This window comes from Miscanthus floridulus, chromosome 1, assembly GCF_019320115.1.
Source record: "Miscanthus floridulus cultivar M001 chromosome 1, ASM1932011v1, whole genome shotgun sequence".
Lineage (NCBI taxonomy): Eukaryota > Viridiplantae > Streptophyta > Magnoliopsida > Poales > Poaceae > Miscanthus > Miscanthus floridulus.
Window position 1 is genome coordinate 124322094 of NC_089580.1, and position 26650 is coordinate 124348743.

The following is a 26650-nucleotide window of genomic DNA, read 5'->3' on the forward strand; positions in this document are numbered from 1 at the left end:
CATGCATCCACAGTCATCGCGTCCGAAGAGCTCGCCACCCTTAGGGAGGAGGTCATTGAAGGGACACCCGACGCAAAGAAGTTGTCCGGATCGTTTGAATCGGCAGAAGGCTCCAGGGAGGTCCTCTTGGATCCCAGCAGCTCGGAGGGCAAAAAAGTCCGTATTGGGACCGCGCTCTCCTCCGAATAGGAAAGCGCGCTCGTCGACTTCCTCCGCGCCAACAAGGACATCTTTGCGTGGAAACCCTTGGATATGCTGGGCATCCCGAGGGAGGTCGCCGAGCATACTCTCCAAATCCTCCTGGGCTCCAAGCCGGTGAAACAACGCCTACGCCGCTTCGACGAGGAGAAACACAGGGCCATCGACGAGGAGATAGCCAAACTACTGGCCGCAGGATTCATTAAGGAAGTATACCACCCAGAGTGGTTAGCAAATCCTATTCTTGTCCGAAAAAAAGAGCGGGAAATGGAGAATGTGTGTCAATTACACCGGCCTCAACAAAGCGTGTCCAAAGGATCCGTTTCCTTTGCCATGAATAGACCAAATAGTCGATTCCACCATGGGGTGTGAAACCCTCTGCTTCCTTGACGCATACTCCGGCTACCATCAAATTGTGATGAAAGAGTCCAACCAGCTCGCGACATCTTTTATCACGCCCTTCGGATCGTTTTGCTACATTTCAATGCCGTTCGGTCTGAAGAACGCTGGGGCAACGTACCAGCGCTATATGCTTAATTGCTTCGGAGACCTCATCGGGTGAACCGTTGAGGCCTATGTCGATGACATCGTAGTCAAATCCAAGCGAGCTGACCACCTTGTCGCTGACCTTGAATGAACCTTTGCGAAACTCTGGGCAAACGGCATCAAACTCAATCCCAAAAAATGTGTTTTCGGGGTCCCGAAGGGCATGCTGCTCGGCTTCATCATCTCCGAGCGTGGCATCGAAGCCAACCCGGAGAAAATATCAGCCATCACAAGGATGGGCCCTATCCAAAACATAAAGGGGGTTCAGCGGATCACAGGGTGCCTTGCCGCCCTCAGCCGATTCATTTCACACCTCGGCGAACGAGGACTCCCCCTTTATCGACTCCTGAAGAAAACTGACCGCTTCGAGTGTACAGCCGAGGCTCAGGAGGCGCTTGACATGGTTAAACGATTTTTAACTAAGCCACCGGTCCTAGTTCCTCCATGCGATGAAGAATCTCTCCTACTGTATATATCGGCCACCACCCAAGTGGTTAGCTCTACCTTAATAGTAGAGCGAGAGGAAGAGGGGCATGCCTTCAGGGTGCAGCGCCCTATATATTTCATCAGCGAGGTATTATCCGACTCCAAAACCCGCTACTCCCAAATCCAGAAACTTCTCTACACCGTCCTCATCACCAAAAGGAAGCTACGCCACTACTTCGAGTCACACCCCGTGACAGTGGTGACGACGTTCCCCCTCGACGAGGTCGTTCGTAGCCATGATGCTACGGGAAGAACCGCAAAGTGGGCACTCGAGCTGATGGATTAGGGCATTTCTTATGCCCCCAAACGGCGATCAAATCTCAGGCACTAGCCGACTTCATCGCGGAGTGGACCGAGGTCTAGATGCCACCAGCAGCCGTCGATCAAGAGTACTGGACAATGTACTTCGATGGATCACTAATGAAGAAGGGCGCCGGAGCAAGACTAGTCTTTGTATCCCCCCTCGGGGTCCACATGAGGTACATGGTTCGGCTTCATTTCCCCTCAGCAAACAATACTGCAGAATATGAAGCGCTCATCAATGGCCTACGAATCGCCATCGAGCTGGGCATCCGACGCCTCGACGTCAGGGGCGACTCTCAGCTGGTCGTCGACCAAGTCATGAAAGAGTCATGCTGCCGCGACACCAAGATGGAGGCATACTGCCAAGAGGTCCAATGTCTGGAGGACAAATTTGACGGCCTCGAACTCAATCACATCCCCAGGCGCCTCAATGAAGCGGCCGACACGCTCGCAAAAGCAACATCCAGCCGAGAGCCAGTCCCAACAGGTGTCTTTGCCAGTGATCAACACAAACCCTCGGTATGCTACGCGGGGTCGGAACAAGCCGACGATGGCTCTTCTAGTCCGACCCCTGGGGCCGATCCGCCAACTGCTCCGCCCGACCCTGAGGTCATGGAGCTTGAAGAGGACCCAGCAGAGGAGTCTGATCCTCCTGATGACTGGAGAACGCTTTACCTCGACTATCTCCTCCATGACATACTACCGACCGACAAGACGGAAGCTCGACGGCTCGCACGACGCGCCAAGTCCTTCGTTCTTGTAGAGGGCGAACTCTACAAATGAAGTCACATCGGAATTCTGCAACTCTGTATCCCTGGCAAACAGGGAAAACTTCTGCTGGGCGACATCCACGGTGGAGCATGCGGTCATCATGCCGCACCAAGAACCTTGGTTGGGAATGCATTCCGACAAGGTTTCTACTAGCCCACCGCAGTAGCCGATGCCGAGCAAATTGTACGCACCTGCGAAGGGTGCCAATACTATGCTCGGCAAACACACCTCTCGGCCCAGGCTCTCTAGATGATCCCCATCATGTGGCCCTTCATGGTCTGGGGGCTTGACCTGGTTGGGCCACTCAAAAAGGCGCCCGGGGGCTTTACCCACCTGCTTGTCACCATAGACAAGTTTACAAAATGGATTGAAGCCCGACCAATATCCACAATCAAATCCGAGCAAGCTGTGCTGTTCTTTCTCGACATCATCCATCGCTTTGGAGTACCGAACTCCATCATCACAGACAACAGCACGCAGTTCACCGGTAGGAAATTCATTCGATTCTGTGATGAACAACACATCCGAATCGATTGGGTAGCCGTCGCGCACCCCCGGACGAACGGGCAGGTCGAGCGTGCAAACGGCATGCTTCTTCAAGGCCTCAAACCCAGAATTTTCAACCGGTTGAACAAGTTCAGCGTGTGTTGGCTCGCTGAGCTCCCGGCTGTGCTCTGGAGCCTAAGGACAACTCCTAGCCGGGCCACTGGCTACACACCTTTCTTCATGGTCTACGGTTCTGAGGCCATTCTCCCAACAGACCTCGACTACGGAGCACCAAGAATCAGAGCATATGACGAACAGGGAGCCGAGGCATCTCACCAAGACGCCATGGACTAGCTGGATGAAGCCCGCGACATCGCCCTCCTCCGTTCGGCTAAGTACCAGCAAGCGTTGTGGTGGTACCACAGCCGACGGGTGCAGGGTCGAGCCTTCAACATCGGAGACCTCGTCCTCCGTCTTGTGCAGAGCAACAAGGATCACCACAAACTCTCCCCGCCCTGGGAAGGACCCTACATCATCGTGGAAATACTTCGCCCAGGCACCTACCGGTTGAAAACCATCAAAGGCGAGGTCTTCACCAACGCCTGGAACATTGAGCAGCTACGTCGCTTTTATCCTTAAAATAAGCATACACTCTTCCTTATCAGTTTTTGTCATAATAATACCCCGATCCTTAGTGACTTCCGACCCCTGCAGATAGCAAGGGGTCAGATCTCACTCGGGGGCTGGCTTGAGATCGTAACATATGACATATGTAATACAAGTATTACGCTTGCAAAAAATTCCTGTGTTATACTTACAAACAATCTCTAAGTTTTCCATTCGCCTCATAAACAAGTTCCAGGGGCTAAGATCTTGGGAACCAATTCTGAATACAACTGGTAGGACTGCGAGACACCCACGCCCTAGTGGCTGCAACTTCTTTGCTCACCAGTTCAATTAGAATTAGTTCGCCCACGTTCCTAGCTTCTTATAACTTAGACCATGAGAAGAGTCAGAAAGCACTAATATCTTTCCTACAGAAAGGAGGGAAGATAAAAATTGCTTGCCATAAGAAAAGGATGTAATTTTGTTCCTTTTTTGCACAAATTCATCACTTACAAGGCAATTTCATTACAAAAAGGAACAATATACTTATAAATTCAGAGAACTGTTTGCTCGGGGGCTTCCCCACAAAGTTATTTCATTACAGTCTCTGCTTAGCTCTACTACAAGTACTACTACGGTCGCCACGCCACACTCTCCATCGGCGGCATCTCGATATCCCATCGCTTCGCTGGATCCTTGAAGGCGCCACCATCTGCGATGTCTCCGCCGGAGCTTCCGAGGACTACGCCATCATCGTCAGCCGCAACCTCGACAACGACGCCATCGCCAGGGTGTCTGGGGACTACGCCATCATCCCCAGCCATAACCCTGACAACGGCGTATGGGCAGGAAATGCCTCCCGCCAAAGGAGGAGCACAACGGAGGATGGCATAGTCAACGACGTACGACGCCCACCGGCGCCTCTTCTCATTCGACAGCAGCGACTCCTCAGCAAGGGCAGTACGCACCATCTCATCTACGCTGGATGACCTCTGGCTCGACATCACGCACCAGACTCATGAACAAATTTGTGAGTTCTATCTCTCTCTCTAGCATTACTCTTCCTCACTCAGGAATTACCGCGACGCACGGACGCGTTCGGCGGAAAGGAAGAAGAAGGAGAAAGAGCGGCTCAGAGGCAGAAGAGGAGGTAGGATGAGAACTCCTCTCCCCATCCCTATTTAAAGAGGAGGCGCAGTAGCTAAGGAAAGGCGAAAGGTTGGATGAAAAACCCTCTCCCTTCCCCTCTTTAAATACGGAATCAATGCTGATTGATATCTGAGGGGATGCGCCGGAACTGACGGGACGCACCCTGGTCGATGAGGCGTCCCTCTTTGGTCAAACTGAGCACTGCCTAGGTATGGCCTGCTACTGACCCACTCCGGACGTAGCAATTAAGGCGCCCACATAGGCAGACAGCCCTTCATCTCCCCATGCAGGACCACGGGCGATCCAACGACAGGACCTTTTGGATCTCCTGGGCCACCCGTTTGGCCCAGAAGACACGACGAACGACCGACCAAAGAAAGATAAGCATCTCAGCTTTCTTACTTTATGCGTTAAAATTCATTCACGAGTTTTCGACCCCGTCAAGTGGCGGGGACACGAACATCACTCGGGGGTTGCCGAGGATGACTACCAGTCTAGATGTCCTCCTCACCTGACCCCTCCGTACGCTTGAAATTGGGAGTACGGAATACGGGCATAGAACTTTGAGTAAAACTGGACGAACTGGTAGACCCTATGCCTCGGTGGCTACGGTGTTTTCGTTCACCAGAAAAACCATGCTCAAACACCCCTCGCGTCTTCGACTTCAACGTCTGCCTTCTCAAGAAGGGTTCGGAGGGGTCCGCCTACAGAGTCTCTCCCAAAGGAGAAGCTGTCAGGTTCCCCAAATTAATTAAACGGCTCGGATCACCACCGAGACACAAAAAACAAAGAATAGCAATTCTTGTGTAGATTATTCCCACCTCATCACGAACATCAGGATCCGAACCCCGCACGGACACATTTGACAGGAGCCTTTCGTCACTCATATCTACCAAGGTAACCTTACCGACTCCACTTTCATTTCAATCATATTATACGTATACAAAACATCCCAACGCTTCGTGTCACATCATGAAACGACCGTCGCCTCATTCGATATAAGCGACCACAGGCCGAGGTTCGAAGGTCGGCCCGCAAAGGGCTCAAGGCCGCCTCATGCCAAATAGAGCTAGGGAGAGATAACCGAGACAAGCCTCAGCGGCCCTGCCTGGCCCCGCTCAAAAGCGGACAGGGATGTCTCGACCTTCTCTCGTTCGATTCTAACCCCAAGCCAAACCCATAGAATCTCCATCGAGGAGAGGCCATCGGGCCCCCTGAGCTTATCGAACAACTCATGCATCTGCCGGGAGGCGGGTTAAGAAGTTGTGGAGTGCCACCAGAGGGCTCTGCCGACCCCATCAGCAAATGATGGACCCAGATTCCACACGAACATACCCGATAGCGAGCTTGTTGAGCGCGATACTCGAGCCGTCGAGGCAAGTGTCGTTCACTCAGCCCCACCGATTGTGAAAACCGAGGATGGGGTAACACGCAAATAACGGCCGACCCCTATCAGACCCTAACAAGGCTCGGGGGCTCGAGCCAAATAATACAGGGACATAGGTTCAAAGGCCCCACCTTGCCGAGCCCATAGAGTCCCTAGTTGGGATTTCTGTTGGAAGACAAGGCGGGGAATATTGCGATGACATCCATGGACTTCGTCAACCCTGTCACCAAAACCATAGTTTTGATCTCCAGTAACCCCCAACCCTAGCAAATGCAGGGGGTCGGACCTTACTCGGGGGTTGTTAAGGTACGGCTACCTCCTTTCTTTCCTTCGGAACAATCTCCTCGCATTATAATCAGCGGCATAATTTAGGGGAACATATTGGTAAGATCGTAAAAAATCAAATCGCAAAAAATCAAACAAAACAAAATTACGACGCAAAATCACGAAAAGCGTCCAGACTCGAAAAATACCGACACTTGTCCACATATTACATATAAGTTGTTCTCAAAATTGTTCGACTAATTACTCCCGTGGAGGGAGAACCATCTCTTTCAGATTGTCTGCCAGGTTCTTCGCAAGGGGAGCAACCATCTTCTCCATTTCCTCTAGCTCTTCATCCTCGTAGGTGGATGGAAAGCCTTCGCTCATCACCTTTAGGTTTATTTCCTTCTCGTAATGGGCGTGGGCGACGGTGAAGGCCTGGGTAATCCCAGCGTGAAAGGCACTCTCCTCAAGTTGGCCCACCCGAGCCGTGATACCTGCGACATGAGCCATGAGCGGGCTGGTCTCCACCGGCTCCATCACATTCAGGGCGTTAAGGACCACCTCGACCGTAGCTTATAGAAGATCATGCTCATCGCTCTCAACCTGAAGGGCCCTTCGCGTATAGGCAGCCTCTTTTTCTAGCTTGATGGAGACGTTCTCAGCACTCAACCTTCCTTTCACCGCATCACCAAGCTCTGCCCGGAGAGAGCGGACCACCGCGACGTCCTCATCCACCTTCTGCTGGAGGGCCGTGGCCCTACTCTCGGCCTCCCGTCGGAGTTCCTGCTCCATCTCCAGCTCTTTCAGGACTTCACCGGTCTTCTCGTTGACCGCGACATTCCTCTGCAGCAGCTCGTCTCGCTCTTTCTGGAGCCTGGCAATCTCCTCCCCATCCAGCTTAGACCTCGCCGCTAGATCCTCAAACATCCCATGGGCCTCCTCCACGTCCTGACGTGCCTGGGCCTCCCGCTCCTGGGCGGCAGCAAGCTGGGCGGCCATGTCTGCTCGCAGCTGGGCCTCCTCGAAAAGGCGATCCCTCTCTGCCTTTTGCTCATGGAGAAATTGGGACTTTTTCTGGCTACGAGCAACAAGAATCTGAAGAGGAGAAAGACTGGTATCAGAAAAGCGAAAACACAAAAACATGCGCAGAAAGAAGAAAGCCCAGCAAATACCTGAGTAGTAGGAATAGCAATCTGACAGAGGGCTCCTCTAGCCTGGTCCAGGGCATTCAGCATGGTCAAGATCCCGATGTCAAGACCCTTCCGCTCCATGCTCTCGGAATGATCATCGAGCGAGAAAAGGGCCGACGTCGGGTCCTTAGCAGCCACCCACTGGAGCGACAGCTCCCCCCGCATGGGGGAGCGGTCTCCTCCCGACAAAGGGGCCGGGGGCGGCTCCCTCCTGACCCTATGCGGCACCACTACCGCACTTGAGGATCCTCCGACTAGATCTTCCTCCATCTGGGCCACTTCGAGCGCCACGGGCGGATCCACCTGGGCCTCCGGTGGCGCGGATTGCACTACGTCCTCGTGCGCTACCACGGCCGTACCCGGCTGGTCTAGGCTTAGCGCAGTCATGACTGCCTCCACTGGCGGTATACAGCCCTCGGCCGGCTGTACCACGTCCGCCATTAAGGAAGCCGCCTGCTCGGTAACCTCCGTGGGCGTGGGCGCCACCACAGACGCCGTCGGGTCAGCCAACGCGGCCCCGACGTCGGCATCACTCTTGCCCGAAACAGGGGTGATGGCAGGCAATGCCATCTGTCTCGCTTGAATGGCGAGGCTCTTCTTGGGTGCCAGCCCCAGGGGGTGACCCGTCCGCAAGAACCTGCACAAAGGTAGTAACCATTAAGTCAAAAAAATGGAAAAAGGATGAAAACAGAGGAATCAGCAGCTTACGTTGACGTCCTCGGCCGGCGGAAGCGATTTAGGGATGGATCCCCAGATCCCTGCCCTGACTCATTTGTACGGGACCGTTTCATGCCTGCCCCCTACTTTGGAGCAGGGGGGTTCATCTCGTCGGGCGCGGCACCAGAGTTGCCCCCCTCTATCGTCTCACGGGGCGCGACTCCGGAGCCGCTCCTCTCCATCATTTTGTCAGGCGTGGCACTAGAGCCGCCCCCCTCCATCGTCTCACGGGGTGCAACACCAGAGCTGCTCCCCTCCATCGTCGCCTCGGGGGTGGTGGCAGCAAGCCCGCCCCCCCCATCCACCGGTCCTCGGCCGGCACGCCGTGCGAAGCGGCGGATTCGCCGGCCTCCACTAACCTCATCGATCTACTTCCCTCTGCGTGGAAAGGGAAGGGCCCCTGCACGAATGGGTGGACACTCGTCAGCGTATCCTCATCCTCCAGGACATCCCAATCCACGCCGACGGCTACCTCATCGTCGTCATCATCATCATCGTCATTGTCGTCGTCCTCACTGCTCACGTCCTCTCCCCAATCCCGTGCCTCCTGCTTTAGTCGTTTCTCCTTCTTCATCTCTTCCCTTGCTTTCTTGTCCCGCTCGGCCACGAGTCGATTTGCCGCCGCCACGACCTTGTCCTTCGGCAGTGGAACCGGGTTGTCCTTAAAGACCAGCACCCTCGGCTGGTCCCAACGTCATAAAAGCAAGTGTTAAAAAATGGAGATCTAGGAAAAAGAAAAGAGCACGGGAGAGGAGGGCTTACAAATTCAAAGAATCCAGGCTCCGGCCGCATTGGGGGGTGTTCGGGCATCGTATACACAATGTCGAGGACCCTGCCTGCAGAATCCTTCGTCGGCTCCGTCGCCTCCTTGATGCGCTGTGCCACTTCTGAATAAGGGAGCGCCTCGTCAATGAGCACCGTCCCCTCGAATGATATCCCGGGCATCATCCGATGTAGGGGAAGCACACGCGCCATCAGTGGCGCCACCCTCCTCGCGTGGTAGGCGCCGATAATCCCCGTCCCCTTTACACCCTGACCCTTCAGGGCTTGGAGGGCAGAGAGAAGGTCGGAGATGTGTTTCTTGTCTTTGGACTGGATGCCCCAGCCCCACGACTCCGGAGCATCCACAATAAGGCGCCCAGTGTACTTTGGTAGGGTGGCACTCACATCATCCCTAACATAAAACCACTGCGAGTGCCATCCCTTGTTGGATGTCGCCAGATGCATGTATGGATAACCCTTCGACCGGGTATGGCACAGATGAATGCTGGCACACCCCATCGGTGCATTCACATCTTTCCCCCCAATCTTCCTCTTCGACAGACTAATGCTAAAGAAATACCACCACAGATCAAAATGGGGATCGATCCCCAGGAAACCCTCGCATAGGGCCACAAATGCTGCCATGTGTTGAATCCCATTGGGAGTTAGATGCTGCAGCTCTACCTCATAGTAATCTAGTAGCCCCCGAAGGAATCTATGTGCGGGTACCCCAAATCCCCGCTCATGAAAGATGGCAAAAGAGACGACATACCCTTCAGGCGGCACCAGCTTGCCCTCGTCGCCAGGTAGCAGCCACTCCTAGACGGCGGACTATGGGTGGAGAAGGCCATGGCAGACGAGGCCCTCCAGACGTCGTGAGGTGATGTTAGATCTGCCCCACAACTCCATTAAAACAATAGGGGGAAGGGCAGGCGCAAGCTTGACGACGGCTGCAACACAAGCGCAAGCTGGACGATGGTGGCGACACGGGCACAGGAAGCTGGGGCGGTTGGCGGCGGATGTTTCAGGACTCCAAGGTAGGGGAGCGATATACGGAACCCTAGGGGCGAACCCCGTAGTTTTATAGGGGGCGACGGACGTGAGAAGGGCAACCGTCTGCCTCGATCTCCGGGCCTACCACGTGCACCACCGCGTCATGTCGTGGGACACGCGCCCGCAGTCCCTATCCTCTCACCCCAAAAATCTCGGCGGATGGTTCGCCTTCCCCAGGTGAATCTAGACTCTCTACCCACCTGGGAAACGCAAGCCACGAAGGCCTTTTTTTCCTCTCCTTGGCCCACCTAGGGCCTCGAAGCATGGCGGCCGGCCCAACTGAGGAAGGGTCCGTGAACGACCCAAAATCAAGGGTGCAAGCACTAGTTAGGTCAGCCCTGAAATAAGTTCCCCGCGAACGGGATACCACGACCCTCTTGAAAAAAATGACCAGTTGACGAAAAGATTAAGTCCTTCAGCCTTACCCACGAAGGGACCGATACAACCCCCCGGGCGACTCTACTCAAATCACCCGGGGGCTACACCCATCGGGTGCGCTTGCACGCACCCTCTGGCAAAGAAACTCCGACGAAATAAAAAAAACACCCTCCAGGCGGTTCTACTCGAATCACCTAGAGGCTCGGGGGCTACTGTCGGGGACCTAATACTAGGGTACCCCAGAAGGTGGAACCAATAACCACCGAACGTTAAAAACTTCTGGACACACAAGAGTGTTGCTTCACCCCTTACTGGGGTAACAGGAGCTTGGTTCCACCTCGCTCGACACCTTTGGGGTGGGCTCGGTCTCGCCCGAGGGCCGAGGATTAGTCTCCGTCTCGCTCGATGCCTCTGAGGTGGCTCTGCCTCGCCCGAGGGACTCAGGGCTAGTCTCTGTCTCGCCCGACGCCTTTAGGGCGGGCTTGGTCTCGCCCGAGGGCTGAGGGATAGTTTCCGCCTCGCCCGACCCCAGAGGGGCAGGGTCGGTCTCGCCCAGGAGATAGGGATTGGTCTCCGCTTCGCCCGACGACAAGGATGATAGAGACAGGGCAAGACAAGATGTTCGGGTCAACCATGGCTCCAAGAACCATACCCTGCGCCCTGGTAGGAAAAGTACTGCCAGGGGAGGATGGGACGGGTGCTTTAGACCCTTCCGGGCGCAGCAGGGCCCGAAAGGTTGTACAGGTGCGTGCTCCTCACCCTGTAGAATTGTAGGCGCCGCTTTCAGACCTGGGACACGGAACCCGACGAAGATATATGACAACCGCTACACTCCAGAAGAAGATTTGCTATCTCCACGAACGACGGGAATTCTGTCACCACGCTGTAGACCTGAGGGAGCAGCGCCCGCTTCCCGACCCCTCAGGTCCAAAGCCAGAAGGCCTTGACCTCGGCGTTACTCCGGACCCCGACCCCTCGACACTCCAATGAAGACTCACAAGAACTAGAAGACATGCGGAGCAAGGCTGGGAAAGGCTAATAAGTCAAAACCACTATACTACAACCCATACCCTGAGCAGGATAACATTCTGTAATCAACCCGACACACTACAGGGACATCAACAGTGTTGTAGACACTTATCTTTCTTAGCACTCATCAGAATGAAGGACTAGGCTGGGTAGACGTGAACCACAAGATTAGATAAAGCCCTCATCCTTGTAGAAGCCACCCCCTTGATCTATAAAAGGGGATGCGCCTATCCCATAGAGAGGGGATAGAAAAGAAGACCGAACAAGAGAACGCACTCATACACATAGTCAAGCGGCTACGAAGCTCTTGACCACCTTTCAACCCTTCCATCAGAGACTTGGGACCAGTCCCTCTCTCGATCATTTGTACCCCTTACTACAGACCATTCATGGTGCTAATAACACGAGCAGTAGCAAACTGGATGTAGGGACATTCCGCCCGAACCAGTATAAATCTTGTGTCCTTTAGCACACCATCCGAGCCCAACGCGCGTTACTATAAATTTACTTGCCGGTGCTTGTACGAAACACCAACAGCACTCTTCACCGCTGGTGTGCCCTCATATGTTTCCTCCAATCTCCTCCACACCTCATTTGCTCTTTCACAATCCTTGATTTGCTCAAACACCTTGGAATCAATGGCATTGTATATGGTGTTGAGAGCCATTGTATTGCATTGCTTGTTGGTCTTGTCTTGGTTGGTGGGGTCATCGGGATCAATGATAGCATAGTCATTCTCGGTCATCTCCCATACTTGATCATTGATTGAACCAAGATACATCCTCATATTTCTCTTCCAATAATCATAGCATGTGCCATCAAAGAACAGTGGTATGCCCCCCACATGGTTGAACACAACTTGAGCCATAATTTGACACCGAGGTTGTTAAGCCTTCAATCAAACGGTGGCCATGGCTTTGATACCACTTGAAAGGTCCTAATATGGCTAGAGGGGGGGTGAATAGCCTATTTAAAATCTACAAATCAACTAGAGCAATTTGATTAGTATGACAAATAGCGAAATGCAAACTTGCTCTAGCTCTACAAGGGTTGCAAGCTACATATCCAACAATTCTAGTTGCAATAATTACTAGGCACACAACTTGCAATGTTACTACTCACTAAGAGCTCTCAATCTTGCTACTCTAAAGAGCTCCACTAGATGAACTTAAAATAACAAAGCAAGCTCTCAATTCTAATTACACTAAAGAGCTTGCCACAACTAGTTTGCAAGAATCTAGAAGCTCATGTACACCATCCTAGTCACCAAGAGGAAGCTACGCCACTACTTCGAGTCACATCCAGTGGCAGTCGTGATGTCTTTCCCCTCAGTGAGGTTATTGAAAGCTCTAGTTTGGTTTGGGTGAATCGATGAAACCCTAAGTGCTAACCTAGTTTATCAAGTGATCATGAGATAGGTAGCACATTCCAAGTGGTGAAGCAAATGAAGATCATGACATGATGATGGCAATGCCATGGTGATGATCAAGTGCTCGGACTTGAAAAGAAGAAAGAGAAAATCAAAAGGCTCAAGGCAAAGGTATAAGTCGTAGGAGCCAATTTTTTTTGGTGATCAAGACACTTAGTGAGTGTGATCACATTTAGGATTGATAGCCGTACTATTAAGAGGGGGTGAAACTCGTATCAAAATGCGGTTATCAAAGTGCCACTAGATGCTCTAACTCATTGCATATGCTTTTAGGATCTAGTGGAGTGCTAACACCCTTAAAAAATGTTTATGAAAATATGCTAACACATGTGCACACTTGGTGGTTGGCACATTTGAGCAAGGGTAAAGAAGATAGAGTTGAAAATGAGTTAGTCATGCTGGTCACGTAGTGACCAGACGCTGGGGTCCTACGTCCGATCAATGGAAGCAGTGAAGACGCCGGTGTCGGTCTTCGACCGAACGCTTGGTCACTTAGTGACCAAATGCTAATAGGGTGCGTCCAGTCCTACTGACGTGGTGAAAGATCCTAATATGCCTAGAGGGGGGTGAATAGCCTATTTAAAATCTACAAATCAACTAGAGCAATTTGATTAGTATGACAAATAGCGAAATACAAACTTGCTCTAGCTCTACAAGGGTTGCAAGCCACCTATCCAACAATTCTAGTTGCAATGATTACTAGGCACACAACTTGCAATGTTACTACTCACTAAGAGCTCTCAATCTTGCTACTCTAAAGAGCTCCACTAGATGAACTTAAAATAACAAATCAAGCTCTCAATTCTAATTGCACTAAAGAGCTTGCCACAACTAGTTTGCAAGAATATAAATAAGTGAGTAGGGTGATTATACCGCCGTGTAGGGGAGTAAACTAATCATAAGATGAATACTAAATCAATCACCGGGAGAATACCAAAGGGCAAGAGACAACCCATTTTTCTCCCGAGGTTCACATGCTTGCCGACACGCTTGTCCCCATTGTGTCGACCAACACTTGGTGGTTCGACGGCTAAGAGGTGTTGCACGAACCTCGTCAACACAATTGGACACCGCAAGAACCTACCCTCAAGTGAGGTAACTCAATGACACGAGCAATCCACTAGAGTTACCTTTTGGCTCTCCACCGGGGAAGGCACAAGACCCCTCACAATCACCATGATCAGAGCCGGAGACAATCACCAACCTCCGCTCAATAATCCTCGCTGCTCCAAGCCATCTAGGTGGCGGCAACCACAAAAAATAACAAGTGAATCCCATAGTGAAACACGAATGCCAAGTGCCTCTAGATGCAATCACTCAAGCAATGCACTTGGATTCTCTCCCAATCTCAAAATGATGATGAAACAATGATGGAGATGAGTGGGAGGGCTTTGGCTAAGCTCACAAGGTTGCTATGTCAATGCATATGGCCAAGAGAGTGAGCTTGAGCTGGCCATGGAGCTTAAATAGAAGCCCCCACGAAATAGAGCCGTTGTACCCCTTCACTAGGCACAACACGGGGTGACTGGACGCTCCGGTCAGTTCGACCGGACGTAGGACCCTAGCGTCCGGTCGCCCAATGCTTGCCGCATGTCATTGGCTTCAAACACCAATCGCCCGATCTCAATGGTCAAGAGATGACTAGACATGTTAGTTAGAGAGTGACCGAACGCAGGACCCTAGCGTCCGGTTATTTCTAGTAAGGTTCCAAACGTGAAATTTCACAACCGGACGCGTCCGGTCATGCTCGACTGGACTCACCCGGCATCCGGTCACTCCATGTTTCCTCTGTGTGCCTCACATCAGCATACATCAGCGTACGTCAGCATTGACCGGACTCAGACCATGAGCGTCCGGTGAGTTTACACGCTAGTGTCCGATCACAAGACCGAGACCGTGTGCTTACTGCTATCACTGACCAGACTCTAAACCCAGCGTCTGGTCACTGCACCACCAGCGTTCGGTCACTTTGTGAACCCCTGTCTTTTCTATATAGGGCGCCGGTGATACCATCGGACTATCTGCACTCTACAGGCGAACACTCCGCCGGTGAAGTTTCTAACCCTTTCTCAAATGTGCCAACCACCAAGTGTATCACCTTGTGCACATGTGTTAGCATATTTTCACAAAAACTTTCAAGGGTGTTAGCACTCCACTAGATCCTAAATGCATATGCAATGAGTTAGAGAATCTAGTGGCACTTTGAAAATCGCATTTCAATACGAGTTTCACCCCTCTTAATAGTACGACTACCTAACCTAAATGTGATCACACTTGCTAAGTGTCTTGATCACCGAAACAAAATGGCTCCTACTATTTATACCTTTGCCTTGAGCCTTTTGTTTTTCTCTTTCTTCTTTTCCAAGTTCAAGCATTTGATCATCACCATGCCATCGCCATCATCATGATCTTCGCCATTGCTTCATCACTTGGAGTAGTGCTACCTTTCTCATAATCACTTTGATAAACTAGGTTAGCACTTAGGGTTTCATCAATTAACCAAAACCAAACTAGAGCTTTCATGTGGCAACACACAGTGGAGGAGGTGACTGACCAGACGCTGGGAGAGTCCGGTCAAGGGTGACCAGACGCATCCGATTGTGAAAAAAATGTCTTTGTATGCTTACTAGAAATGACAGGACGCTGAGGTCCTGTGTCTGGTCACTTTGAAGCAGCACGTCCGGTCACAACTTAAATGTGCTAATGACTGTTGAGATCCGGTGATCAGTGTTTGAAGCAGGGGACACGTGGCACACATCATGTGACCGGACGCTGAGGTCTAGTGTCTAGTCGATCTGACCGGTGCGTCCAGTCGGCTCGTGTTCAGTGCAGTGAGGAGCCCAACGGCTCTATTCGTGGGGGCTCTCTATTTAAGCCCCATGGCTGTCTCAATCTCTCTCTTGGCCATTTGCATTGACATAGCAACCTTGTGAGCTTAGCCAAAGCCCTCCCACTCATCTCCATCATAGATTCATCATCTTTGTGAGATTGGGAGTGAATCCAAGTGCATTGCTTGAGTGTTTGCATCTAGAGGCACTTGGTGTTCATGTTTCGGTGCGGGATTCGCTTGTTACTCTTGGTGGTTGTTGCCACCTAGATGGCTTGGAGCAGCAAGGATCATCAAGCAGAGGTTGGTGATTGTCTCCGGCTCCGATCGTGGTGATTGTGAGGGGTTCTTGACCTTTCCCTGGTGAAGAGCCAAAAGGTACTCTAGTGAATTGCTCGTGTCTTGTGTGATCCTCCTCTTATGTTGGTTGTGTGGCACCCTATTGAGGGTTTGACATGTGATGCCAATTAGCGCGTGAACCTCCAAGTGAGTGAATCTCCACAACGAGGAGTAGCTTGCTGGCAAGCAAGGGAACCTCAGTAAAAAAATCATTGTGTTCATCATTTGATTCTAAGGTGATTGGTCTTCATTGGTATTCATTCTTGTGATTGATTAGTTCCTTCCTCGACATGGCGGTATAACCATCTTGCTCACTCTCTTTATATTACCGCAAACTAGTTGTCAAGCTCTTTAGTGTAGCTAGTTGTGAGAGATTGTTAGTTTGGTTAGTGTGGCTCTTTAGTTAGCATTTGAGAGCACACTAACTTAGTGTAGTGACATAACTATTGTGTGGATAGAAACTATATAAACTAGAATTATGGTAGGTGGCTTGCAATTTTAGTAGTCTAGCACAACACTTGCTTCGCCTCATAATTATGTAACCGGTTTGTTAAGTGTTGTTGTAGAAATTTTTAATAGGCTATTCACCCCCCCTCTAGCCATTAGGACCTTTCAAGTGGTATTAGAGCCGAGGTCATCATGATTTCAGTCTTAACAACCTTCGGTGTAAAAATTGCTCAAATTAACAACACCAAGAAGCCACCCCAATTTGATGGCTCAAATTATCCCTATTGGAAAGCTAAGATGACAACTTATATCAAGTTAATCAATAGGAAGGTTTGGAAGGTGGTAGAGACAAAGATTGAGATTGAAGATGAAGAGGCTCCCACCGCCACCAAAGAAATGCTACTCTAAAATAATGACATTGCTCTTAGTACCATCCATGATGCTTTGGATGAGAGAACTTTTGAGCAAATCAAGAATATTGAGATGGCTCATGAGGCTTGGAAGAAGTTGGAAGAATCATTTGAGGGCACTCAAGCCATGAAGGGTGCAAAGGCATACATTCTTAAAGAGAAGTTTGCAAGCTTCAAGATGAAGGAGGATGAGAGTGTGCTGAAGATGTTCCATAGGCTTGAAGTGCTTGTCAATGATCTCAAAGCACTTGGAGAAGAGGTGAAGGACAAGGACTTCTCTCACAAGTTCTTGAGATGCTTACCTTCAAGATTTGGTACATTGGTCACTATTCTAGTGAGGAGTGGTTTGGACACCATGACACCAAACCAAGTGTTGGAGATATAATGACCGATGATACATATAGAGATGATAATGAGAAGGAAGAAAAGAAGGAGAAGAAAGATGAGAAGAAGGATGCCAAGAAGAAGAGTGGCATTCAAGGCCACATCATCCAAGGGCAAGGCAAAGCAAGACACATCAAGTGAAAGTGATAGTTCATGGGATGATGATGATGATGAGAAGATGGCTATCTTTGTCAAGAGGTTTGGCAAGTTCATGGTGAAGAAAGGATACCGTGCTAGAAGAAAGAAATCTTCATCCAAGAACAAGGAAGAGTCAAGAAGGTGCTTTAATTGTGGAAGCAAAGATCATCTTATTGCTCAATGCCCATACAATAGTGACAAAGATGATGACAAGAAGAATAAGAAGAAGGACAAGAAGGAAAAGAAAAAGAAGAAGGACAAGATGACCTTCAAGAAGAAGGGTGGTTCATATGTGGTCACTTGGGATAGTGATGCTTCCTCAAGTGATGATGATGACAAGGCCACCAAGAAGAAGGCACTTGACAGCATTGCTATCAATGAGAAGCCTTCTCTCTTCGATACTCCATCATGCTTCATGGCTAAGGCCACTAAGGTATAAATTTGTGATGATGGAAGTGATGAAGAACATGATAATGAAAATGAAAATGATAGTGATAGTGATGATGATGAACCTACTAAGGATGAACTATTTGATATGCTAGAAGATGCTAAAGAACACTTTGGCATTAAGAGAAGGGAATGCAAAAGCTTGTGTAAGGAACTAAAAGCCCTTAAGCAAGCCTTTGATGAGCTCAATGCATCTCATGAGAGGCTAGAGGAAGCCCATGAGAATCTTGGCAAGGATCACAATAAGCTTGAAAAAGCCCATTCCTCTTTGCTTAATGAATAAAATAAAAAGAAGCATGTTGAGACTTGTGATGTAGGCTGAACTTGTGATATAATTGATGAATCATTATCTATGCCTATCATTGTTGCTCCCACTAACCCTTCTTGTAGTACATCTACTTCCACCTCATCTAGTAGTGATGGTTTCACTTGTGATGCCTCACTAATGGTTGAGAATGAGAACCTCAAGAAGGAGGTCAATAAGCTCACTCACACCTTGGCTAAGGCCTATGGTGGTGAGGACCGCTCGCTTATGTGCTTGGGTAGCCAAAGAGCTTCTCTCTACAAAGAGGGATTGGGCTATATCCCCAAGAAAGTCAAGGCGGCTTTTGCTCCTCACAAGACTAGTTTTGTGAAGAACAATGGTCGATTTTGCACTAGTTGCAAGCAAGTTGGTCATGTAGAGCAAAAGTGCATGAACAAGAAGTCACAAGCTAATGTATCCTCCATTAAGCTTGATTCTTTCTATGTACTCAGAAAGGGTGCAAATGGTATAAAGGCTAAGGTCATTGGTAAACCATGGATGGGCTCAAAGAAGAAAGCCATTTGGGTACTAAGAGCTTAGTAACTAACCTTCAAGGACCTAAGCAAGTTTGGGTACCTAAAAAGAATTGATCTTCTTTTGTAGGTCAATTACAAAGCCGAAGCAAGGCATTGGGTTCTTGATAGTGGGTGCACTCAACACATGACCGGTGATGCAAGAATGTTCAACTCAATCAATACCAATGGCAATGATGGTTATGTAGTATCACATTTGGTGATAATGGCAAAGGCAAGGTCAAAGGGCTTGGTAAGATTGCAATATCCAATGACATGAGCATTTCCAATGTGTTGCTAGTAGAGAGCTTGAACTTCAATTTGCTATCCATGTCTCAATTGTGTGATCTTGGATTCAAATGCATATTTGGGGTAGATGATGTAGAGATCATAAGTGTAGATGGCTCTAATTTGATCTTCAAAGGCTTTAGATATGAGAATCTATACTTGGTTGATTTCAATGCTAGTGAAGCTAAATTATCTACATGTTTGTTCACTAAGTCTAGCATGGGTTGGTTAGGCATAGAAGGCTTGGTCATGCTGGAATGAAACAATTGAATAGATTGGTTAAGCATGACTTGGTTAGAGGCTTGAAAGATGTTGTGTTTGAAAAGGATAAGCTTTGTAGCTCTTGTCAAGCCGGAAAATAAGTTGGAAACACCCATCATAAGAAAAGCATGATGAGCACTAGTAAAACATTTGAGTTATTGTACATGGACTTGTTTGGACCAACACAATACACTAGTATTGATGGTAACAAATATGGCTTTGTGATAGTGGATGATTACACTAGATACACATGGTTATTCTTTCTAGTGGACAAAAGTGATGTGTTTGCAACATTCAAATCATTTGTCAAGGGCATTCACAATGAGTTTGAAACAACCATCAAGAGAGTTAGAAGTGACAATGGTAGTGAGTTCAAGAACACTAGAATTGATGATTTGTGTGATGAATTTGGAATTAGACATCAATTCTCAGCCAAGTACACTCCACAATCAAATGGCCTTGTTGAGAGGAAGAATAGAACACTCATTGATATGGCAATGGCTATGCTTAGTGACTACAATGTGAGTCAATCTTTTTGGGCCGAAGCTATCAACATGGCTTGCTATTGTAGCAACCATCTTTGTTGTCATCCATTGAAAGAGAAGACACCGTATGAGCTCTTGAATGGTAGAAAGCCCAACATTGCATATTTTCGGGTCTTTGGTTGCAAGTGTTATATCTTGAAGAAAGACACTAGATTGGGCAAGTTTGACAAGAAATGTGACGAATGATTCCTACTTGAATATTCAACTACAAGCAAAGCATATGGAGTTTGGAATTTGGATAGTGGTACTCTTGAGGAAGTTCATGATGTTGAATTTGATGAAACCAAGGGTTCACAAGAAGAGAATGAGAACTTGGAAAATGTTAGAGGCATTCAACTTTCAAATGCCATGAAGAACATGGATGTTGGTGAATTGAGGCCTAGGCAAGTGAATGATGATGAAGATGATCAAGTGCAAGTGCTCTCTAACTTAAATGCGCAATATGATACAAATCAAGCTAGTACAAGTGGCTCTCATGATAATGAATAAGATCAAGTGACTAGTACATCATCTCAACCCAATGATCAAGCAAGTGCAAGCAATCAAGTTCCAATGCTCCAACCAGCCAATGTTGCAAGGTGAAAGGATCAAGATGCCCAAGAGGGGGAGGGTAAATTGGGCTAATTCTAAATTTCTTTGCAATAATTAAGTCCTATGGTTAACCCAATTAACCCCTTGTGCCTAGAAAGTGTATCTATTGATCTACCACACAAAAGTTTAGCAACCTATGTTCCAATCCTACTCTAGCATGGCAATTCTATGAATGTAAATGACAAGAATTGAATTGCTCAAAGTAAATGTTCAAAGCAAATAGAGAAGGAGGAACACGGTGATGTTTTGCCGAGGTATCAGAGAGTCGCCACTCCCCACTAGTCCTCGTTGGAGCACCCGCGTAAGGGTGTAGCTCCCCCTTGATCCATGCAAGGATCAAGTGCTCTCTATGGGTTGATTATTTGACACTCCATCACGGTGAATCACCCACAACCGCTCACAACTTGAGTTGGGTCATCCACAAGCTCCGCCGGATGATCACCAAACTCCTAATCACCACCAAGCCGTCTAGGTGATGGCAATCACCAAGAGTAACAAGCAAGAACTCTCACTTGACCATGACAAGCCTAATGAGAAGGGTGGATGCACACTTTGCAACTCTTGATCTTACTAATGCGGGCTCTCTTTGGGATTCTCATATCTCAATCACCTCACTAGGACCTTGCTCTTCTTGGCACTCTCAAAGGTGTTTCTCAGCTGTTGGAATGAGCAAAAGTACCCCCACACATGAATGGAGGAAGTATTTATAACCATGGCTGAAAAATGAACTGTTATGTGCTTCTGTAGGGTGACCGGACGCTCCGGTCAGTTCTCCCCAAACTCCAGTGTTTAAAATGTGACCGGACGCTGGACAGCGTTTGGTCAACACTGACCGGACATGCCTGGTCATGATTTTCCCTCTCTAGAACCTTACTAGAGTCGACCAGATGCTGGGACTCAGTGTCCGGCCAACACTGACTGAACGCGTCCGATCATGATTTTCCCTCTTTGGAACCTTACTGTAGTCGACCGGACGCTGGGACTCAGTGTCCGGTCACTTCACCTCTTAGCATCCGGTCACACCAGATGATTTCACCTTGATCAAATGAACTGACCAGACTCTACGCCAGTGTCCGGTCAACCCAGAGCCAGCGTCTGGTCAGTATTTGATCCTCCATTCACTTCCAACTCTCGATCATACGTGAATGAAGTTTGCTCCAATGGATCTAAGGGCTTTTTAGGAGCTACCTAGTGCTAGGTTTAGCAAGTGTGCACCACACCTAACCCCCTAGACTCACCTAGGTCAAGCTACCCATCCATACCCCCCTTAATAGTACGGCCAAAGTAAAAAACAAAGTCCTAAACTACTCTAAGTGTCTCTTCAACTCCAATCCACACTTAGAACTAGTCCATCCTTAACCTTGTCGTCCATCCTTTGAAAACCGAAATGATTTCCATCGTAGGGGCATGATCACCATGATAGCCCAATCGATCTCCATTACCATGACCTAACTTAATTGCCTCTGCAAAACACACGTTAGTCATAGTAATCACGTATTGTCATTAATCACCAAAACCCAACTAGGGGCTCGATGCTTTCATAAGGGATCATCCATTGGACACTATCATTGGTGATATTTTAAGAGGTGTGCAAACTAGATCAAGATTGGCTTCATTTTGTGAGCACTTCTCATTTGTGTCATCCATTGAACCAAAGATAGATGAAGCATTGAAGGATGTTGATTGGGTGAATGCTATGCATGAAGAATCGAATAATTTCACAAGAAATCAAGTATGGGAATTAGTGGAGAGACCAAAGGGACACAATGTAATTGGAACCAAATGGGTCTTTAGAAACAAGCACGATCAATATGGGATAGTAGTAAGGAACAAAACAAGATTGGTAGCACAAGGATATACACAAGTTGAAGGTCTTGACTTTGGAGAAACATATGCCCCGGTTGCTAGATTGGAAGCAATTAGAATCTTGCTAGCCTATGCTTGTGCCCACAACATTAAACTCTATCAAATGGATGTCAAGAGTGCATTTCTCAATGGTTACATCAATGAAGAAGTATATGTTGAGCAACCTCCTAGTTTTGAAGATGACAAGAAGTCCAACCATGTGTACCAGTTGAAGAAGGCATTATATGGATTGAAACAAGCACCTAGAGCATGGTATGAGAGATTGAGGGACTTCCTACTCTCTAAAGGGTTCATGATGGGCAAGATTGACACCACTCTTTTCATCAAGAAGATTGGAAAAGATCTATTTGTGTTGCAAATCTATGTTGATGACATCATATTTGGATCAACCAATCAAGACTTTTGTGAAGAATTTGGAAAGTTGATGGCTAATGAGTTTGAGATGTCCATGATTGAAGAGTTGAGTTACTTCCTTGGTCTTCAAATCAAGCAATTAAAGAATGGTACATTTGTGAGTCAAGACAAGTGGTATAGAGCTAACCATGATGCATAGTTTATCTAGTGATTTCATTTCCAAGTGGTATAGAGCTAACCATGATGCTAAGGATGGTATATTGGTGCACTCCGATTGGTATCACGCTTCAAAGGTCCATCTTTTATACCTTAGCATCATTTGGTAGACATTGTCTCCTATATTTCCTATCTAAGCATATGTGCAAGCTACAATCCAAACTCTTAGCACATATGTAGGGGGAGCAATTGCTACCATTTAGGGTTCATGAAACTTGTTCATATTCTTTTACACATGGTAAATATGCTTGGGCAAGAAACATGGATTCAATTAAATGTCAATTCATATCTTTGTGTAAGGGTTGTCATCAATTACCAAAAAGGAGGAGATTGAAAGCTCTAGTTTGGTTTTGGTGAATTGATGAAACCATAAGTGCTAACCTAGTTTATCAAGTGATCATGAGATATGTAGCACATTCGAAGTGGTGAAGCAAATGAAGATCATGACATGATGATGGTGATACCATGGTGATGATCAAGTGCTCGGACTTGAAAAGAAGAAAGAGAAAAACAAAAGGCTCAAGGCAAAGGTAAAAGTCATAGGAGCCAATTTGTTTTTGGTGATCAAGACACTTAGTGAGTGTGATCACATTTAGGATTGATAGCCGTACTATTAAGAGGGGTGAAACTCATATCAAAATGCGGTTATCAAAGTGCCACTAGATGCTCTAACTCATTGCATATGCATTTAGGATCTAGTGGAGTGCTAACACCCTTGAAAAATATTTGTGAAAATATGCTAACACATGTGCACAAGGTGATACACTTGGTGGTTGGCACATTTGAGCAAGGGTGAAGAAGATAGAGTTGAAAAGGAGTTAGTCATGCTAGTCACATAGTGACCGGACGCTAGGGTCCTGCGTTCGGTTAGTGGAAGCAGTGAAGACGCCGGTGTTGGTCTTCGACCGAACACTGGGTCACTTAGTGACTGAACGCTGATAGGGTGCGTCTAGTCCTACTGACATGGCAGCACACAGTGGAGAAGGTGACTGACTGGACACTATGAGAGTCCGGTCAAGGGTGACCGGACATGTCCGATCATGAAAAATTGTCTTTGGATGTTTACTGGAAACAACCAGACACTGAGGTCCTACGTCCGGTCACTTCGAAGCAGCGTGTCCGGTCACAACTTAAATATGTTGATGACTGTTGAGATCGGGCGATCAGTGTTTGAAGCAGGGGGCACGTGGCACACATTACATGACCGGACGCTGAGGTCCAACGTCCGGTCGATCTGACCGGCGTGTTTGGTCGGCCCATGTTCAGTGCAGTGAGGAGCCCAATAGCTCTATTCGTGGGGCTCTCTATTTAAGCCCCATGGCTGGCTCAAGCTCTCTCTCTTGGCCATTTGTATTGACATAGCAACCTTGTGAGCTTAGCCAAAGCCCTCCCACTCATCTCCATCATATATTCATCATCTTTGTGAGATTGGGAGTGAATCCAAGTGCATTGCTTGAGTGTTTGCATCTAGAGGCACTTGGTGTTCATGTTTCGTTGTGGGATTTGCTTATTACTCTTGGTGGTTGCCACCACCTAGATGCCTTGGAGCAGTGAGGATCATTGAGCAGAGGTTGGTGATTGTCTCCAGCTCCGATCATGGTGATTGTGAGGTGTTCTTGACCTTTCCCCTATGGAGAGCTAAAAGGTACTCTAGTGAATTGCTCGTGGCTTGTGTGATCCTCATCTTGTGTTGGTTGTGTGGCACCCTATTGAGGGTTTGGCGTGTGATGCCAATTAGCGCATGAACCTCCAAGTGAGTGAATCGCCACAACAAGGAGTAGCTTGCCGGTAAGCAAGTGAACATTGGTAAAAAAATCATTGTGTTCATCATTTGATTCTGAGGTGATTGGTCTTCATTGGTATTCATTCTTGTGATTGATTGGTTCCTTCCTCGACACGGCGGTATAACCATCTTACTCACTCTCTTTACATTACCACAAACTAGTTGTCAAGCTCTTTAGTGTAGCTAGTTGTGAGAGCTTGTTAGTTTGGTTAGTGTGGCTCTTTAGTTAGCATTTGAGATCACACTAACTTAGTGTAGTGACATAGCTATTGTGTGGATAGAAACTATATAAACTAGAATTATTCTAGGTGGCTTGCAATTTTAGTAGGCTAGCGCAACACTTGCTTCGCCTCATTATTGTTTAACTAGTTTGTTAAGTGTTGTTGTAGAAAATTTTAATAGGCTATTCAACCCCTCTAGCCATTAGGACCTTTCAGTCATCCAAAACTAGGATGCCACGGGAAGGATCACGAAGTGGGCACCCAAGTTGATGGGTCAGGGCATTATGTATGCCTCCCAGATGGCCAACAAATCCCAGGTATTTGCTGATTTCGTGGTAGAGTGGATTGAGGTCCAAATGCCACCAGCGGTCGTCGACCAAGAGTACTGGATGATATACTTCGATGAATCACTAATGAAGAAGGGCGCCAGCATGGGGCTAGTCTTGATGTCACCCCTCAGGGTATGCATGAGGTACATGGTTCGCCTCCATTTTCCCTCCTCCAACAATGTGGCTGAATATGAAGCGCTCATCAATGTCCTGCGCATCGCCATCGAGTTGGGGATCCGACGTCTCGATGTCCGAGGGGACTCCTAGCTGGTTGTCGACCAGGTCATGAAGGAATCAAGCTGCCACGACGCTAAGATGGCTATATAGTACCGAGAAGACTGCCAGCTGGAGGACAAGTTCAATGGCCTTGAGCTCAACCACATCCCAAGGCGCCTCAATGAGGTGACCGATGCGCTAGCAAAGGTGGCATCTGGCTAGGAGCCAGTGCTAATGGGTGTCATCGCTAGTGACCAACACAAGCCCTCGGTTCACTACGAGGAGTCAAAACAAGCCGGTGATGGTCCACCTATTCTAGGCTCGAGGGATGACCAACTGTTGGCTCCATCTAGCCCTAAAGTCATGGAGCTTGAAGAGGACCCAACGACAGAGCCTGACCCTTTGGTCAACTAGAGGATGCCCTACCTAGACTACCTCCTTCATGATATGCTACAGACGGACAAGACGGAGTCCTGACGGCTCGCATGTCACGCCAAGTCCTTTGTTCTTGTGGGGAGTGAACTCTACAAGCGAAGTCACACCAGAATCCTACAGTGATGCATCCCTATCGAATGGGGAAGCGTTTGCTGAGCGATATCCATAGTGGTGTCTGCGGTCACCATGCTGCACCTAGAACCCTAGTCCGAAATGCATTCCAATAGGGCTTCTACTGGCCTATCATGGTAGCCTACGCCGAGCAAATCATACGCACCTGCGAAGGGTGCCAGTACTACACTCGATAGACTCACCTACCGGCCCAAGCGCTCCAAACGATCCCCATCACCTGGCCATCATGGTCTGTGGGCTCGATCTGGTTGGACCTCTCAAAAAAGCTCCTGGGGGCTACACCCACTTGCTTATCACCATAGACAAGTTTACCAAGTGGATAGAAGCTCGGCTGATCTTCGCGATCAAATCCAACCAGGCCGTGCTGTTCTTCCTCGACATCATCCATCGCTTTGGAGTCCTGAACTCCATCATCACGGACAATGGCATGCAGTTCACTAGGAAGAAGTTTCGATGATTTTGCGATGAATATCACATCCACGTTGGCTGGGCCTCCATAGTGCACCCCCGAACGAACGGGCAGGTAAACGCGCAAACGACATGGTCCTATAGGGCCTCAAGCCTAGGACCTTCAACCGGTTGAACAAGTTTGGCACAAGATGGGTCGCCGAGCTTCCCACGGTGCTCTAGAGTCTGAGGATGACCCCTAGCTAGGCCACTGGCTACACGCCATTCTTCATGGTCTATGTTTCTAAAGCCGTCCTCCCAACCAACCTTGACTACGGAGCTCCAAGGGTTAGGGTGTATGATGAACAAGGAGCTAAGGCATCCCTCGAGGATGCCATGGACTAGCTGGATGAAGCACGTGATGTTGCCCTCCTCTGCTCGGCCAAGTACCTGCAGGTGTT